Source organism: Camellia sinensis, chromosome 1 (genome assembly GCF_055761805.1).
Source record: "Camellia sinensis isolate YWXY chromosome 1, ASM5576180v1, whole genome shotgun sequence".
In the NCBI taxonomy this organism is placed as follows: Eukaryota; Viridiplantae; Streptophyta; class Magnoliopsida; order Ericales; family Theaceae; genus Camellia; species Camellia sinensis.
The window spans coordinates 250,754,865-250,761,746 of NC_138961.1; positions in this window are offsets into that span (position 1 = coordinate 250,754,865).

The window sequence follows — 6,882 nt, forward strand, 5'->3', positions numbered from 1 at the left end:
TATGTAGATGTTCTTGACAGAGCCATCATGGTCGAAGCAAATATCGAAGCTTTGAAACAGACTGAAACACCCACAACTGAGTGGCACGGGAAGAAACGGGGTTTTAAATTCAAGAAAAGCAGAAACAACCCACTGAACAAAAAACAAAACTCAGGGTCAACCACCAGCTCTAGTCAGGGAAGTGGTTCCATACCGCCCTGCTCCGAATGTGGTAAGAAACACAAAGGGGTTTGTTATAAATTGTCTGGTGCTTGTTACAAGTGTGGCAATGTGGGCCACATGGTAAAAGATTGCCCCTCTGCTCCTCAAGGCAATAGTAAAGCTGCAGCCAGCGGCGCAGCATCGACTGCTCTACCTAAACCCAGCCTCAAAGCTACTGGAAAAGAGCCTATAAGGCAAGGCCGAGTGTTCGCACTCATACTGGGAGACGTACAAAATACCGAGACCGTTGTGTCAGGTATCCTCTCTATTTGTACTCAAAATGCTTATGTACTGATTGATTCGGGGTCTACGCATTCATATGTATCGCATGCTTTTTCGCGAAAATTGAATAGACTATTAGAACCCATGAGCTATCTGTTAGCTGTATCTTCACCTGTTGGGGGATCTATGACTTGTGCTTATATGTATCCTGCATGTGCAATTATTGTTGGGGATATGCATTTGTATATTGATTTAATGCCATTGAACATTGACCATTTTGACGTAATATTGGGGATGGACTGGTTAACAAAGTATCATGTCACCGTAGACTGTGTAACGAAACAAGTAGTTTTTCGTCCACCCGGACCACCCAAATTTGTGTTTAATGGAGTTAGAGTAGTACCTCCCCCGTATCTGATTTCCTCCATGAAAGCCTTTAAATTGATTAGAAAGGGGTGTAAAGGGTATTTCTGTTCTGTATTGACTGTACCTACTGATGATAATACTAATGTGAACAATGTTCCTATAGTCAGAGAATTCCCAGATGTTTTTCCAGATAATCTGCCAGGGGATTTGATTGATAAGGAGATTGAGTTCACCGTTGATGTGATTCCGGGTACACAGCCAGTATCTAAAGCTCCTTACCGAATGGCTCCAACTGAATTGAAAGAATTAAAAGTTCAATTGCAAGAGTTGCTAGATAAGACGTTCATCAGGCCCAGTACTTTACCATGGGGAGCACCTGTCTTGTTTGTGAAAAAGAAAGACGGCTCACTGAGACTTTGTATCGACTACCGCGAACTGAACAAGGTAACTGTGAAAAATAAATATCCATTGCCGCATATTGATAACTTATTTGATCAGTTACAGGGTGCTCAAGTGTTCTCTAAGATTGATCTCAGATTCGGATATCATCAGCTGAAAGTTAAACCAGAGGACATTGACAAAACTGCTTTTCAGACGAGGTATGGACATTACGAATTCCTAGTTATGCCTTTTGGAGTTACCAATGCACCTGCTGCATTTATGGACCTCATGAACAGAATCTTTAAACCATTCCTCGATGACTTTATTGTTGTATTCATAGATGACATTCTGATTTATTCTAAAAGTAGAGAAGAACATGAACATCATCTGAGACTTGCCTTACAGACCCTAAGAGAACATAAACTTTTTGCTAAACTGTCTAAATGTGAATTTTGGCTTGATCATGTTATGTTTTTGGGACATGTTATTAGTAATGATGGAATTTCAGTTGATCCACAGAAAGTTGAAGCAGTAATGAATTGGCCTAGACCAACAAATGTTACAGAAGTCCGAAGCTTTTTGGGATTAGCTGGATATTACAGAAGATTTGTCAAAGATTTCTCCAAAATTGCCTTACCGTTGACTCAATTGACTTAAAAGGGGATATCATTTGACTGGACTGACCAAAGGGAATCAGCATTCCAAGAGTTGAAAACTCGACTCGTGACTGCACCGGTTCTTACCGTACCTTTAGATACAGATGGTTTTACCATTTTTAGTGATGCTTCTCTTAAGGGTTTGGGGTGTGTTTTAATGCAGAATGGGAGAGTTATTGCCTATGCTTCCCGACAACTAAGACCGTATGAAAAGAACTACCCGACCCATGATCTAGAACTTGCTGCAGTAGTGTTTGCACTGAAAATTTGGCGTCACTACCTTTATGGGGCTACATGTGAGGTATACACAGACCATAAAAGTTTAAAGTATTTCTTCACACAGAAAGAACATAACATGAGGCAGCAGAGATGGTTAGAACTGATAAAAGACTATGACCTGCAAATCTTGTATCATTCGGGGAAAGCTAACACCGTTGCCGATGCACTGAGTCGGAAATCGATTGGAAACTTAGCCTGTTTACTCACCGGACAAAAAGAGTTGCTTTGTGACCTTGAGAAATCTAACATTGAGATTGTTTTGCGAGAACAAGGTGGGACAATAGTTGCTATTTCTGCTCAACCGGCACTGATTGAAGAGATTAAAGAGAGGCAACAACAGGATGACTTCTTGAAGAAGATCATCGATGAACGGGAATCCAAACCGAGGCCGGATTTCAAATTTGAGAATAATGTGTTGAAATTCCAGGGAAGACTGTGTGTACCAAGTGATTCTGAATTGAAAAGAAGAATTCTGTAAAAGAGCCACAATTCGAAACTGTCTATCCATCTAGGAAATACAAAAATGTATCAAGACTTGAAGTTGAATTTCTGGTGGCCGGGAATGAAGAAAGAAATTGCTGATTTTGTGTCGAAATGTCTTTATTGCCAACAAGTTAAAGCCGAACATCAACGACCCGCAGGCTTACTGCAACCCTTACCAATACCGGAGTGGAAATGGGAACATATTACCATAGATTTCGTCGTTGGTTTACCTCGCTCCAATAAAGGTATGGACTTAATTTGGGTTATTGTTGATAGACTGACTAAATCTGCTCACTTCTTACCTGTCAAAACAATTTATAATGCGGACAAATTGGCTATACTCTATATTGATGAGATTGTTAGATTGCATGGAGTGCCTGTGTCCATTGTTTCTGATAGGGACTCGAAATTTACATTGAGATTCTGGCAAAGCCTACAGACTGCATTGGGTACTGAACTGAGACTGAGTAGTGCATACCATCCTCAGACAGATGGCCAGTCAAAAAGGACTATCCAGACTCTGGATGACTTACTGAGAATGTGTGTCCTTGATTTTTAGGAAAATTAGGAAAGCCATTTGCCATTGGCTGTATTCGCCTACAACAACAGTTATCACTCAAGTATTGGTATGGCGCCTTTCGAGGCATTGTATAGCAGAAAATGTCGATCTCCGATTTGCAGGACAGAAGTTGGAGATGGGCCTTTGCTTGGGCCCGAGATTGTGTATGAAATGACTGAGAAAGTAAAACTGATACAACAGAGACTGAAAACCGCATAGAGCCGACAGAAAAGTTATGCGGATGTCAGAAGACGAGACAAAGAGTATGAAGTAGGTGATCACATTTTTGTGAAAGTGACACCGATGAAAGGCCAGACTCGTTTTGGAGTCAAAGGCAAGCTAGCGCTGAGATATGTCGGACCGTATGAAATTATCGAGAAAATCAATCCGGTAGTGTATCAAGTAGCGCTTCCTCCTGAAATAAAGCATATGCATAACGTGTTTCACATTTCTATGTTAAGGGACTACCTCCGGGATCCTTTTCATGTGATAGAGCCGACCCGTGTAGTGCTAAGTGATGACTACACTTACGAGGAACGACCTGTTCAGATTGTAAACAGACAAATCAAGAAGTTGAGAAATAAAGAGATCTCGTTAGTGAAAGTTGACTGGCAAAACCATGGTAGCGTGTATGCCACTTGGGAAATGGAAGATGACATGGTCAAGAGATATCCTGACTTATTTCCACTGAATCCTGTTTTCTTCCAGAATGAAGGTAACTCGAGTTTAGAGGACTAAACTCTTTTTAAGGAGAGGAGACTGTAATAACCCTCACCATTGATTACTGATAACCCTACTGATTACTGCTAAGTTGAGACTGAATATGATAAGTAATTGAATCGACTGACATACTGAACTGACTGATTGAATGTGCTAGTTTAAATACATATCTATCTGTTGACTGTTAAACTTATCTGTCCATGTTTTATGTTTTAAATTGCGAATTGAAGGCCCTATTGGCGGCCGAATATGAAATCGATTGATGTTTTATGATCATTAGAATTTATGTGATTTTATGGTATATTTATTTGAAATGTGATTTGGTATGGTTAAATTAGATTACATATTGATAAATTGCACCACTTGGACTTATTTACTATCTTGCCATTTAGTGGCCCATTACATGGAACATTTGGAGCCTTTGATACACATCATTCTTGTTCATCTTAGAGAGGAGCCAAACCGTAGAAGATAAGTGAGAGAGGGAGAACTTGGCTTCAATCGAGAATTGGCTAGAGAACTTGAAGGAATTGTAGAGGATTTGTGCAAATTGAGTTTCTACACTTGAATACAAGACTTAAGGTAAAGTAATTACCTTCTTGATTGTGTATTTGAGTTGATTCTTGCATGGTTCTTAAGCCTCTAGTGATTTAAGCCTAGAATTGGTCCTTATATGTTGAATTAAAGCTCATTCCATGCATGCATGCTTATATCCTAACATTTTGAGGTTCACTACATAGAATTTGGTACATGCATGTTCATATTATTGGTATAGCCCATGATTTCATCATGTTTTGGAAAGAATTGGCTCAATTGAGCTAGCTTTTGAAGCTTTGAAGTTGTTGAATTCATGCATGTTACACATTCATCATGTCCTTGAAATGTTGGTTGAAAATTGGGTTTAATTCCCTCACCTTTGGGCCTTGATTTTACAAATTGAGCTTTGAATCATGTCATACTATGTATTTACAAGTGTTTTCTAGGAAATGGGCCCAAAGGAATCGAATTTGTTACATTTGAAGTTGAATTTGAGCTTGAGGTTCAAATCTAGGAATTCTAGATTTTAAACTCACGCTCGAGCGGGGTGATTGGCGCTCGAGCGTGAAATTCGTGCTCCCAGCACTTTACACTGTTTTGAAGTCCGCTCGAGCGGGGTAATTTACGCTCGAGCTGGACCTTGTGTTTTAAGCTCGAGCGGGTGTCGAGCGTCCAATCGAGCGTGATTTTCACACATCCAGCACTTTTGACTATTTTGCAGTCGCTCAAGCGGGTAAGTCTACGCTCGAGCGGAAACCTTTGTCTGCATGTCCGCTCGAGCGGAATAACCTACGCTCGAGCGTGAACCCTATTTTCTGAAAATTCTGAAAATGCTTTTCAAGTGCATCTTTGCATCCTCATTTCATCTTAGGCATTCCTAGGCCTAGTTTAAGGTATCTTATGAGGATATTGATGTAGGACCACACCGAGTCGAGTTAGGAATTAAGTTATTATTTTCCCAACTGTATAACTTAGTGTGTGTTCACTCTGTAACTGTGTAGGGTTAGCATCCAGAGATGCGCTCTAGCTTATCTGTAGCCCAGAACTCTGTGAGTAACAACTGTGTAAAGATATGTTCAAATACGAATATCTTCTGAATGGTTAAACTATACTGTTAACTGAATGAATGTATGTCCTCTATTCTGAACTGTATTGTAGCATCCTTAGCAACTAATGTTACTGTTACTGTTACTGTTACTGTTATAGAGATCTCTATCAGTTCCTATCTTGGAACTTCTATTTACTGTTATGATGGCCATCACTGACTGTTCGGTTTTTTAAGACCTACTGTTTATTGTACTGCTATGCTAATGGATGTACCACATATGACTGTTACGACTGAATGACTGAAATACTAAGTTAATGAACTGTTTTCATTACTGTAAGGACATTCATTCTTAACATCTTTACGCATTATGTTATTCGCTGGGCTTTAGCTCACTGCTCATATATATATGTAGGTGTACAGGCATCGGACCGTTGCTAGAAGCGTCGGGGTAAACTCCAGTTTTGTCAAGCCAACCTATGTGCCTCACTGTGAGGTTCCGAGTCCGTTCAAGCTAAGGCTACGAGGTGTTTTAGTTTCTCTCTTTCTGCCCTGTTTTTTTGTATAGATTGTATACACTGTTACTGTACTGTTTTAGTAGGGATTAAGTCCCTATCCTGAACGATTGTAAATGTTGTACATACTGTTTTGCACTGATCGTATATATATATATGAAAAGTCTTTTTGCATACAGACTGTCACAGCTCATTGGACATTGTCTATTTACTGTTTTGGCTTCTGTCGTGCCCCTGTACTCTGTATTACTGTTTTACTGTTAAACAAGTCTTCAGTAATCTCGGATTACTAGCCGATTACGGTGCTAAACCCATAGGGACGGGTTTGGATCGTAACAGTTACTTAGAACTTCTTAAAAGAAAATCATATCAACTTTCTTCAGACGAACCAAATTCCACAGCTAGAATGACCAAATTGGTTCTTGTAATTCCTTTGTATACACGTTATTACCACATGTTATTCACAGATTTGAACACAGTAAGCAAACAAAGTACAAATATTTCATCTTTATGTAATAAGAAGTTATCACTAAAAAATTGGCACTTGTCCAGTATGCCAGTGATAAGACTTGTCTGTAAGTTTCCTCCCTGTGACACAAATATCCTTTGCATTGAGCACAATGCACATGTCCCCACCTACATGATTAGATGTGTATGTTGGCTTGTCTTTGCCTTGAATCCATAGTAGCTACTTGAGATGCCAACCTCCCGAGAACCTATACGACAGGTGATAGATGTTATTTGGTCGTTACTTTAAGCAAAATAATTTCATGGTAGCAAACAACTGTGCTATGTAGATGGGACAACTTATATCACAGAATGCCATTTCCAAGTTTAGTATCAAAACAATTCAGTGGTTCACCCAGTCATCCTACTAAATATTTTTCACAAAAAATGCTTAGAAAAACTATCAACACA